Below are 12639 nucleotides of genomic sequence, written 5' to 3' on the forward strand. Positions count from 1 at the left end.
CCACCCAACAGGCAAACACTGAATCATTTATTGCATGTAGTCCCTGATCACCCACTGGGTTCTAAGCCCTGAAGAGAATCCAGCTTGAGTTTTCCCTTCAAACACAAACAGATGAAAAATGCATAGCATTAAAGCAAAGCAATTTCCCTCATCCTGAGTTAAGTGGAGCCTTCTGAAACTGTTAGCTACATAATCCGCATACATTTCGTTCAGTCATTTGGTTACTCTTGCCCTGGGTCTCTCCGGTTTCTGAAAAATAGAGGAGTTTCAAAACAAATGCAGTATTCTAATTAAAGCTCTATGTCCACAAAACTTCCATCTTTGCAGGTCTCCTCTGGGTTCATTTCTCTCTCTCTCTCTCTCTCACTGTCTCTTCCCCCCATCCCCCACTATCTTATACACCCAGCCAGGTACCAAGCTCTGTGCACTTAGCAGGCAGACTAAGTAGATCTTTCAGCTCTTAAGTAGTATACAGTTCACTAAGATGTGAGGAGAAACGCACAGGGAAGAGGAATGCAGGCCCCAAAGGTGAGATGAGGCCCCAGTGCAGAGTGCAGGACAATAAAGAAAAGGAGCCAAAGAGCCCCCAGGAACCTATCTGACGCGTTTGAAGAAGGTTTTCAACACTTTCATTCCTGCTTACCCGAAGTCATTCAACCAGAAGTTATGGAACTGGAATTCAAACAAAGGGAGTCTGCCTCCAGAGTCCACGTTTGTAATTAGTGAATTCGCTCCACTGAAAGTCATCTAAACCCACCTGAGAAGTCAGGCAAGGCTCTGAGTGAAAGGTGTTTGAAGAGGGTTTTAAAGGATCAGCAGGATTCGATAGCTTGATGCAGAATGGTTAATTTATAGAGAAGGTATAGCTGTGCAAACACACAAAAACATGTGCAGAATAACATGGTAGATAAGATGTGTTTGTGTAATTTATAAATGAAAACTATAATAATGAAATCACCTTTTAAGAGTAAGATAGCCCTCCCTGAAATTCTAATTCCAGGGAGCTGAGATGGAATCCAGGCATCTTTAGCCTTTAAAAGGTATTCAGAGGCAGGACCAAGGTTTGAAAAACCAAGGCCTTTTCAGGAGCTATTCTAAGAATGTGAGCCCTACCTAGTAGCTTTGGACCACCAGAGGAGGCCCTCTTGGAGTTTGGACCTGAGGAATTTGGGGTAACACTGGAACATTTGTGAATCAAAAGAACTAATCCTGACTGCCCTTACTTTATTGCAAGTTCTAGAAACATCAGGAATAAATCTCTCCAGCTTTTTTTTTTTTTTTAAGATTTTATTTATTTATTTGAGAGGTGGAGTTACAGATAGTGAGAGGAAGAGAGAGAGAGATCTTCCGTCCACTGGTTCACTCCCCAAATGGCCACAATGGCTGGAGCGGAGCAGATCTGAAGCCAGGAGCCAGGAGCTTCTTCCGGGTCTCTCACGTGGGTACAGAGGCCCAAGGATTTGGGCCATCTTCCACTGCTTTCCCAGGCCATAGCAGAGAGTTGGATTGGAAGAGGAGCAGCCGGGACTTGAATCGATGCCCATATGGGATGCCGGCACTGCAGGTGGAGGATTAACCTACTGTGCCAGAGCACCGACCCCCTCTTCTGCTTCTTACTGCCCCAGGCATGGTTCTAAGATCAAAGAGCATCATGTAACCTGGCCTGGGGCAGAGAAACTCTTCTGTGAATGCCAATGTCTTTCTTTCTTCTTTTTTTTTTTTTTAAGAGCACATCAGATTCTAAGGTTTTTTTTGTTTGTCTGTTTGTTTGTTTAAATTTGAAAGGCAGTCACAGAGAGGAAGAGACAGAGAGAAATTATCAATCTGCTGGTTCAGTCTCCAGATGGCTGCAATAGCCAGGACTGAGCCAGATTAAAGCCAAGAGCCAGGAATTCCATCCTGGTCTCCCTCATGGGTGACAGGGGCACAAGTAGTTGGGCCATCTTCTGTTGTTCTTCCAGGCACATTAGCAGGAGCTGGGTCAGAAGCAGAGCATCCAAGACTTGAATCAATGTTCTGATATGGAATGCTGGTGTCACAGGCAGTGGCTTAGCCCACTGTGCTACCAGATCCGCCCCATCAATTTCTTTTATCATGCTTCTTCCCTGAGAATGAAGTAGGCAGGCATACAGGTTAAAATTGATCAGATTTGTGAACTGGAAGACCATGCCTTTGCCACGCCCCTGTATGGCCTCATTCCCCTACCTGGCCACACCTGGGTGCCCACCAGCCAATCAGGTTAATTAACCACTCCCCTTTGGAAGTGGGTTAAAAGCCTGGGGCACAGTGTGTCCTGCCCTGCTCTTTTTCCCTGGCCTCTCACTAGGAAGTAGCTTGCTGTAGCCCCATGCCTTCAGGGTGCATGACCTTCGGGCCATGTGCTCTAGGCTTCCTGGCCTAGATGCTCATCCACGTGGCTGGTTCCTGGTGCTTGGTATGAACCTCTATTTACCTCTCTCTCTCTTAAATAAATCTCTCACTCTCCTATAAATCTTTCTCACTAAATAAAAGCTTAAAACGTACCATGCTGCCTCGTTTATCTTTGCCGGTATTTACAATTCTTCTCTAAATATTAGGCAAGAACCCTCTTGGGTTTATTAATATCGGGGATTTAGTAATAAGCCCATGGTGAAATCGTAAGGCACCCCAAATTCCGGTAGCATATGTGGCACCCTGGATAGCATTTCTAGAGAACTTTAAGGGGCCACATTTTAGTGTAAATTTTAGGGGGTCTTTTCCGATTTCAAGAACAAATCGCACTTGACCAGCAGTTTTGTCAAGATTCTTAAAAGCATTTGCTGTAACCAATATTCCATCTTGATCTTCATCTCATATTTCAAGTGTTAGATTCTTGAGAAGCAATTGGCTCTCTATTTCACAGACCTGGGGTTGGAAATGCAGTTCTCCCACTTCCTATCTCTAAGATAGCAGAAAAATTAATTTTTCTAAGATTCAGTTTCCACATCTCCCAAATGAAGGTAATAATTATATATTCTTCAGAGGGCTATTGTAAGGGCAAGAAATATTTTATATAGAGAACTTCATGCAGCACAAAGCACACATAAAGTATTCAATTATGACTATGGGGACCAGCATCATGGCACAACAGACTAAGTCTTCCATATCTGAGGGCTGGTTTGAGTCCTAGTTGCTCTGTGTCTAATCTAGTTTCCTGCTAATGTACCTGAGAAAGCAGCAGAAGATGGATCAAGTACTTGGGTCTCTGAAACCCATGTTGGGAGACCTGGATGGAGGTCCTGGCTTCTGGCTTTAGACTGGCCCAGCTCAGGTCTTTGTGGCCATCTGGGAAATGAACTAGTGAATGAAAGATCTCCCTCTCTGTATCTCTCTGTCTCTCCCTCCCTCTCTGTCATTCTACCTCTCAAGTAAATAAAATAAATATTTAAGAAAAGTAAGACAATGATGAAGATGACTCTTCTAAATCCTTTAAGTGCTTTTGGAACACATTGATTTTTTTTCTAAATATTTATTTATTTATTTAAAAGGCAGAGTTACAGAGAGAAAGGGAGAGACAGAGAGATCTTCCATCTGCTGGTTCACTCCCCAAATGGCTGCAAAGGGCAGAGCTGGGCTGATTTGAAGCCAAGAGCTTTTTCTGAGTCTCCCACGAGGATACAGAGACCCAAGCACTTGGGCCATTCTTACTGCTTTTGCCAGGCACATTAGCAGGGAGCTGGATTGGAATTGTAGCAGCAGGACTTAACTGGCTCCTATATGGGATGCCCATGCCACAAGTGGCAGCTCTACCCACTACACTACAGTGCCAGCCCCAGAACAATTATTGAGTTAATAAATAAATAGTGACTGAAGCAAATTCACCTTAAAAAAGCTCAAGCCTACAACAATGTTCAGATATATTAAATATTTGTTTCAATTTCCTAAAAAAATTAAGAGTAGTCATTAATCATAAATGTATTTTATATATTTATTATATGCTATTAATTATAAATATATTTATATGTGGAGAGAGAGGAAGAGAGGATTGGTTATGTCTGTTTGCCTGTTTTTTGTTTTTCTGACCCAGCTGGGTATTTTTAAATTATATTGGATGCTCTGAGTTACTCTGAGTATTATATGTAAAGTTGTCTTTGCTGGTGTCTACTGTGGGACACCTTAGAAGAAAAAGAACCTGGAGCGGTTGGAACAAAGGCCCAATAGGAAACAAGCAAGCATGCCAATCAAGAAGTCAGCTACGTTCATTTAGATACAGTAACCAGAGAAGTCGATGGCTGATTCAAGTATGAGCCCAGGTCCATGGTCACAAGGGCAGCGGTTCAGGATTGAAGCTCCAAAGCAAACTGATTTTTATTGATTCTCAATTGAACTTCGCACTATGTGGCATAAAGAAGTATTTCTTTAGATTCGCAACACTAGGTAACTAGGCCAGAAGTAATCAATCTCCCTTACTCCAAAAAATATTTTTGAACCATTACATTACAAGCTCTAGTGGCACAGTGGTGAAGCAAACACTCCCCTGTTCTGCTGGCACCTCCCCACCTTCCGGAACACAGACAAAAGGAAAAAGACACCTAAATGCAGAGCCCAGGAACAAGGGACACAGAGGAATGTCACAGGGAAGAGTATTTGCAGGAAAGAGATGTTACACAGGCCTCCAGGTGGGACCCAGCAAGAAGCACGAGATGGCACGGACGTCAGCACCATGACAGCCAAGATACAAGGAAGAGAGCAGAGGAGACTGAAGCAGAAGCACATCATATGCAGGAAGAGCAACAGCTTCTCTGCAACTCGGGAATATTCTCCCCATTAATTAGTTATGACCTCCCTCCTGACAACTGAGGAAGCCAAGCCTCAATAAAGGGACGTGGACACAGTAGTAGTGACAACATCAAGGCCAGCATCCACTTCCCAGCTACTGACATTCCATTAGGCTGCTCTCCCAATGGTTTCTTCTACACAGCCAGCCAATTTTGCTCTCCCCACTGCACCACCATTGGTTGGAGGATATTTTGGAAGTTACACAAAAGCAAAGAGGCTGGGCACTCCCTGTCTTTCTCTCCATCTCACAAAATAGCTGAATAGCTGCTGTACAGCCCAGGTCCTCCGCAGTGCTCCCGGAGCTAACGAGAGGCTCACCCCCGGAGGGGCCCTCTCTTCCCCTGAAATTACTTTAAGGGGTGCCCTTGATGGGAAGCCAAGAAAGCTGGAAGGAAAACCAGGCTCAGCTGAGAGGAGGCAGCATAGAGGGAAGAAGAGAGGAACAAGATAGCGCGCCGGCACACACCTTGCCGCCTCAATCGCTTATTAGTTTGCAATGGGACTGCTGTACGCTTTCTGCACTGGCAGTGACGGCTCCGTGGGCACAGAAGATATAGTCCAGATAAGGCAAACCCACGAGGGTGAGAGATGTTCCAAAAGTACTCTGAGGAATCCCACAGAATTCTAAGAACAAGAGCCACACACAACTGGGCTTTGCAGAACCTGCAAAGTCACGAGGAACAAAGGCTGCTCTCAGGGTGGTTTCTGCAAGTTTCTTCTCTCCGCATCTCCCTTTCCTCCTGCCTGGTCGGCTCCTCCCACCTTCTGCCAATTCTTCGCCTCTTTAATTGCACCTTGCCTGCGACCTCTCATTGTATATTTACTTCTGGCTGTCCGTGAATTTTCAGATGCACTCTCACAGCTAGCTGGAGTATCGCTGTATCTCCCAGTTCAGATTGTCATGAGAAATTCTGTTAATCCAAGTCACCTGCTTTGAGCTGCCCCTTCAAGTCATAGGCTGGCTAATAGATTAGCCTCTTTTTGTCTAATCAGTTACAGCCAAAGGCTGCAGTTTCATGGTAGAAAATACGAAGTGCCAGTGGGGAGAACTTTATACTTTGTTAGGATATTTTAGCCCTCTAATTTCTTCTTCTTCTTTTTTCTTTAATAAAAATTCTGGGACAGATTTGTCTATACCAATGAAAAAAATCTTGTTGTGATTTCCATCGGAATTGTTCTAAACATGTTTATCAGATTTTAAGAGAATTGATGCATTCACTATGCAAAGTCTTCCAATCCAGGAACCCAGTATGTCAGCTGATTTATTTATGTTTCCTATGACTTTATCTCTGCGTTTGGTAGCTTTCAGTATACAACTGCTGTATATGTTTTTGATAAATTACTCGTAAGTATTTCTTTTTGGTTGTGTGTGGGGGGAGAGAGACAGGAAGAGAGAGGGAGGGAGAGAGAGAGAGATTATGTTATTGAATTTTTCATTTTGATGTTCACTTCTTCGTTGCTATTATATACAAATACCATATGTTAATTTACATTGTTCTTATGGCTTGAAATCTCATTAAATTCTTATTAATTATAGGAGTTTGCTTGTTTTATGATTTTTGTTTTGTCTTGTTTCATTGTAATTTTCAGCTTAGATTATCATGCCACATACAAATCAGACTTTTTTCTTATACACACTGTATACACACACACATATATGTATATATGTATATATACATATATATACACATATATATGTATATATATACATATATGTATATATGTGTGCAAGTGTATATATGTGTGAGTGTGTGTGTGTTGTATGTGTGCTTTTTTTATTTCCTTTTCTTTCCTTTTGCTGGTTAGAACATCCAATACTATATTGCATAGCAGTAGTAAGAATGAAGATCCTGGGGCTGGTTCTGTGGCATAGCAGATAAAGCTGCTGCCTGCAGTGCCACCATCCCATATGGGTGCCGGTTCAGTTCCTGCTGCTCCACTTCCAGTTCAGCTCCCTGCTAATGCACCTGGGAAAGCAGCAGAGGATGGCCCAAGTCCATGGGCACCTGCACCCATGTGGAATACCTGGAAGAAGCTTCTGGCTCCTGGCTTTGGAGCAGCTTAGCTCTCACCATTGCAGCCTTTTGGGGAGTGAACCAGTAGATACAGGTTCTCTCTCTCCACCCCTTCTCCCTGCCCCTCTCTCCCTCCCTTTCTCTCTTTTTCTTTTTCCCAATCTTAGCATTAGTCTTTCTCCAATAGTATGATGTTTCCTTTAGGCTTTGTCCTTTATCAGATAGAGGAAAGTTTCCCTCAATTATTCCTCTAAGCACTTTTAAATCATGAATTGATGTTGAATTTGTCAAGTGCCTCTTCAGCATCTATTGACATAATCATTTGATTTTCTTCTGTTAATATTATATTATATTGATTTATATATTATATATATTATATATATTATTGATTATATTGATTTATTTTTGCAATAATGAATCAGCCTTGTATCCTTGGAATAAAACCATTTGTCTATGATGAAAATATTCTTTTTACTATTGATTCTATATTGATTCTATTTACTATTATTTTCAGAATTTTTATATCTAAATTCATGAGGGATATTGGTCTATATTTTTGTACTGTCTTTATCTGGTTTGGGTATCAGGTTATATTTACTTAAGAAACAAGTCAGAAAGTGTTTTCTTCTCTTTTTTCCAGAAAAGATTATGTAAATGGACCTCTATGGTCAGTAAACATTTCATAGAAGTCTCCAGAATAATCATCTGGGGCTGCACATCTTTTGAGGGAACTTTTTTTTTTTTTTTTGGACAGGCAGAGTGGACAGTGAGAGAGAGACAGAGAGACAGAGAGAAAGGTCTTCCTTTGCTGTTGGTTCACCCTCCAATGGCCGCCGCGGCCTGCGCGCTGCGGCTGGCACACTGAGCTGATCCAAAAGCAGGATCCAGGTGCTTTTCCTGGTCTCCCATGGGGTGCAGGGCCCAAGCACTTGGGCCATCCTCCACTGCACTCCCTGGCCACAGCAGAGAGCTGGCCTGGAAGAGGGGCAACTGGGACAGAATCCAGCGCCCCGACCGGGACTAGAACCCGGTGTGCTGGCGCCGCAAGGCGGAGGATTAGCCTAGTGAGCCGCGGCACCGGCCTTGAGGAAACATTTTTAATAATTTATTTATTTTATTTGACAGGCAGAGTTACAGAGAGGCAGAGAGAGAGAGAGAGAGAGAGAGAGAGGTCTTCCATGCACTGGTTTACTCCCCAGATGGCCGAAGCAGCCGAAGCTGCGCTGATCCAAAGCCAGGAGCCAACAGCTTCTTCCTGGTCTCCCACGTGTGTGGAGGGGCCCAAGGACATGGGCCATCCTCCACTGCTTTCCCAGGCCATAGCAGTGGAGCATCAGGGACTTGAACCAGCACTCATATGGGATGCCAGCAGTGCAGGCTTTACCCACTATGCTATAGCACTGGCCCCGAGGGAACTTTTTAATTACCAATGTAATCTTCTAATTTGAAAAGGGTTATTCAAATTTTTAAGTTCATGTGGAATGAGCTATTGCAGTTTGTGTGTTTTGGCACATTAGTCTGTTTCATTAAAGTTGTCAAATTTACGTGAGTTGAGTTTTTAGCTGCAATTCCTTGGAATCTCACGGATGTCTGTAGGGTCAGTCGTGGTACCCTTGTATCATTTTTGACAGTGGTAGTTTATGTCTCCTCTCTTTTTTTCTTCATCAGTCCTGCTAGAGGTTTGTCAATTTCATTGATTTTTTTCCACAGAGGATCACTCTTTATTAATTTCTTTTTTTTGTATTGTGTATATTTTTATTTCTTCAAATTATTTATCAAGAGTGACTGAAATAAAAAAAAATGTAATTGAGTCCCATCATCATCATCATCATGGAAATGGCTTTAAGAGAAAACTGGTCAGAAGAATATTATTGCTTCCCATTTTCAACCAGCACATAGTTACTTTTGATAAGACAGACAAGAGCCTGTCAAGAATGCTCAAGATTATAATACAACATGCCTGTTTACAGGGAAATAAACCCAGGGAATAACTTATGTGAACTTCTTGATTTCATCATACAAGACAAGCACAAAAGCACTACCCATGCCTCTGAGGACGTTGGACCATGCACCCTTGAAAAACGCTTTGCCTCCTTCATCACGAGCAATCTTCCTCCAGCAGTCAAGTGTGCCTGTGTACATGATATCAGTTCCTTTACGCCCCGACTGTATCATCATGCACCTACGAACAGTGTCAAATGGATAGGAAGTCAACCCAGCAACAGCAGTGACAGACTGCGCGATCATCCAGCTGATGAAGATGTGCGTGTTCTTGGGATCTGGAAGCATTCCTTTTGCGGTGTCATAGATACCGAAGTAGGCAGCCCGGTAGATGATAATGCCCTGTACAGACACATTAAAGCCTTGGTACAGGCCCCTAATTCCATCAGATTTGTAGATCTTAACCAGGCAGTCACCGAGGCCTCTGAATTCCCTTTCAGCTCCAGCTTTGCCCACGTCAGCTGCTAGACGGGTATGGGCAAAATCAAGAGGGTACACGAAACACAAGGATGTGGCTCCAGCAGCACCACCTGATGCCAGATTTCCTGCAAAGTAGCGCCAAAACTGGGTCCTCTTGTCCACGCCACCCAGAAAGATCAGCTTGTATTTATCTTTGAAGGCAAAGTTGAGAGCCTGGGTGGGGAAGTATCTGATGACATTGGCCAGGTTACCACGCCAGGACAGGACTCCCTGCTCCTTGGGGATATGAACCACGCAGTCTATAATGCCCTTGTATTGCTTATTGTCAGTGATTTGCTTGCTGGCATGCTGCACCTGCAGCAGCAGCTTGACCCTCTCGATGGGCGCTACCGCGGTCTTGGAGATGGCCGCAGCCACTGCACCTGCCAGGAAGTCCTTGGCAAAGGACACAGAGGCATCTGTCATGTTGGAAGGAAAGAGGAGCCAGGCGACTGCGGGACAGGACTGGGCTGGGAACCGGCTTTGACTCCAGGACTCTGGGGCTCTTTATTAATTTCTAATATTGTTTTTAATTGATTTCTACGCTGATCTACATTATTTTCTTTTTTTCTGCTTGTTTTGGATTTTTTTTGCTCCTTTTCTGATTTCTTTAAGTAAGAGTTTAGGTTATTGATTTGAGATTTCCTCAATTAATGCGGGCACTTTTTCTTTAGTACGCTAAGTTTTCCTTTCAGCACTGATTTAGCTGCACACATTTTAAAATTTTTCATTTCATTTTTATTTTTCACTTCATTCAGTTCAATGGACTTTGCATTGTCTTTGAGACTCCCCTTTTTCATTCCCTCATTGTTTAGAAATATGTTATTTAGTTTCTGAGTATTTAAATATTTTCCTGTCACTTTTTTTTTTCTTACTGATTTCTAGTTTAATTCCATTGCAGTCAAAGAACATATTCTGCATGATTTTAAATCTTTTAAATTTATTGGTTTGTTTTGAGCTCATAATATGATTTATCTTAGCATATGTAATGCTAGTGTTTTGAAAGAATGTGTGTTCTGCTGTTACTGAATGGAGTGTTCTACAAATATCTATTAGGTCCAATTCCTTGATAGTATTGTTAAGTTCTTGATTCTCTGTCTAGTTGTTTTATCAATTATTGACAATGGTCTTGAAGTCTCCAACTATAATTATGGATTTGTCTACCTCTTCATTCAGTTGTATAACTTTTTTTAAAGACTTATTTATTTATGTGAAAGGCAGAGTTACGGAGAGAGGGAGAGACAGAGAGAGGTCTTCCATCTGCAGATTCACTTTCTAAATGGCCACAATGGCCAGAGCTAGGCTGATCTGAAGCCAGAAGCCAAGAGATTCTTCCAGGTCTCCCATGTCCTTTCCCAGGCCGTTAGCAGGGAGCTTGATTGAAGTTGAGCAGCTGGGACTCCAACCAGCTTCCGTAAGGGATGCTGGCACCATAGGTGCCATCTACCATGCAACCTACCAATGCTACCTACCACACCATAGCACAGGCCCAGTTTTACAACTTTTTAAGATCTGGGGCCAGCGCCATGGCTCACTAGGCTAATCCTACGCCTGCGGCGCCGGCACCCTGGGTTCTAGTCCAGGTCGGGGTGCCGGATTCTGTCCCGGTTGCCCCTCTTCTACTCCAGTGCTCTGCTGTGGCCCAGGAATGCAGTGGAGGATGGCCTAGGTCCTTGGCCCCTGCACCCTCATGGGAGACCAGGAGAAGCACCTGGATCCTGGCTTAGGATCGGTGCAGCGCGCCAGCCACAATGTACTGGCTGTAGCGGCCACTTGTGGGGTGAACCAACGGAAAAAGGAAGACCTTTCTCTGTGTCTCTCTCTCACAGTCAAAAAAAAAAAAAAATCTGTATGCTGCATCTCTTGTTTGGTGTATGCACATCTAGGATTGCTACATCTTCATGGTAGACTGATCCTTTTTTGGCAAGATTTCTTTGTTTACTTATTTGAGAGGCAGAGTGACAGGGAGAGAAGGAAAGAGACAGAGAAATACATTCCATCTGCTGGTATACTCTGAAATGCTCAAAAGAGCCATTGGTGGGCCAGGCTAAAGCCAGGAGTCAAGAGCTCACTGGGGTCTCCCACGTAGGTGGCGGGAATAAAAATACTTGAGCCATCATCTGCTGTTTCCCAGGAGGGTTACCAGAGAGTTGGATTGGAAGCAAAGCAGCCAGGACTCAAACCAGCACTCTGATATGGGATGCAGATGGCCCAAGTGGCAGATTAACCTGCTGTGCCACAACACCCTTCCCAAGACTGATTCTTTTATCATTATCACTCCTGTCCCTGAAGATTTTCTTCATTCAGAATTCTACACTTTTATTAATTCATGTAGCACAGCACTTCAGAAACCACGGCAACTCTTGGACTGCAACTGTGTCTACTGAACACATAGTAGCTTCCTCCCCTTCACATAATATACTCTTCCTAAGCCCACCCCACCATTCCTACAACAGGACTTCATAGACTGGGGACAATGGACTGTTTGTGAATGAAGAAGCATGTTTATTCCTAAAAGGTTATAATGGTTGTTTATATAATGACTGTGGTGCTGTAACAGTGTTGACAACCTCAATATGAAGACTAGGTTCTTATTTGCTCCCTTTAATGAAACATACACTGATAGGCACTTGAATAACCAAGATTAGATTTAAATTATCAGAGGTACTTATTTCTGGAGCTTAATGCCTTTCTAATAACATCAATACCTTATTTGATCTCTTTCAGTAACTTAACACAGAAATGCCCACAAAGGTTATGAAGGAAATATCAAGACAATGGCATGCTCTAACTACTAAATAAGTTCTAAAATAATAATTATGATCATGATGTCATGATTTTATTTTATTAGTATAAATGACTATTCTAACTGATTTCAAGAAACCAAGCAGAGAAATTGGTGTTGTGCAGTGGTTTAAGCCACTGCCTGCAACTCCAGCATCCCATATGGTGCCAGTTCGAGTCTCAGCTGCTCCACTTCTGATCCAGCTCCCTGCTAATGCACTGAGAAAGCAGCACAGACGGTGCAAGTACTTGTTCCTCTGCCACCCATGTGGAGACCCAAATGAAGTTCCATGCTCCTGGCTTCAGTTCAACCTGGCTCAGCCCAGCCATTGCGTCCATTTTGGGAGTGAACCACTGCATGGAAGATTTCTCTCTCTCTCTCTGCAACTATGCCTTCAAATAAATAAATACAAATTAAAAAAAAAAGACACCAAGGAGACAAATGGGTATGTGGTATGGTGGGTTAAGCTCTCTCTTGAAACACCCACATCCTATTTTAGAGTGTTGCTTCTAGTCCTGCCTTTTCCTCTTTCAATCCAGCTCCTGGTAATGTGCCTGAGAAGGCAGTAGATGATAGCCCAAG

General features: G+C 43.1%; 1 protein-coding gene and 1 pseudogene across 1 annotated transcript in view; both read right to left on the minus strand.

Moving 5' to 3' along the window:
• TPRG1 (tumor protein p63 regulated 1) overlaps positions 1-12639 on the minus strand; it is a 156734-nt gene that overhangs the window by 85334 nt on the left and 58761 nt on the right. The gene's annotated exons all lie outside the window — the stretch shown is intronic.
• On the minus strand, positions 8541-9764 carry LOC100354802 (ADP/ATP translocase 2 pseudogene; annotated as a pseudogene).

The sequence above is a fragment of the Oryctolagus cuniculus genome, chromosome 4, assembly GCF_964237555.1.
Source record: "Oryctolagus cuniculus chromosome 4, mOryCun1.1, whole genome shotgun sequence".
Taxonomy (NCBI): domain Eukaryota; kingdom Metazoa; phylum Chordata; class Mammalia; order Lagomorpha; family Leporidae; genus Oryctolagus; species Oryctolagus cuniculus.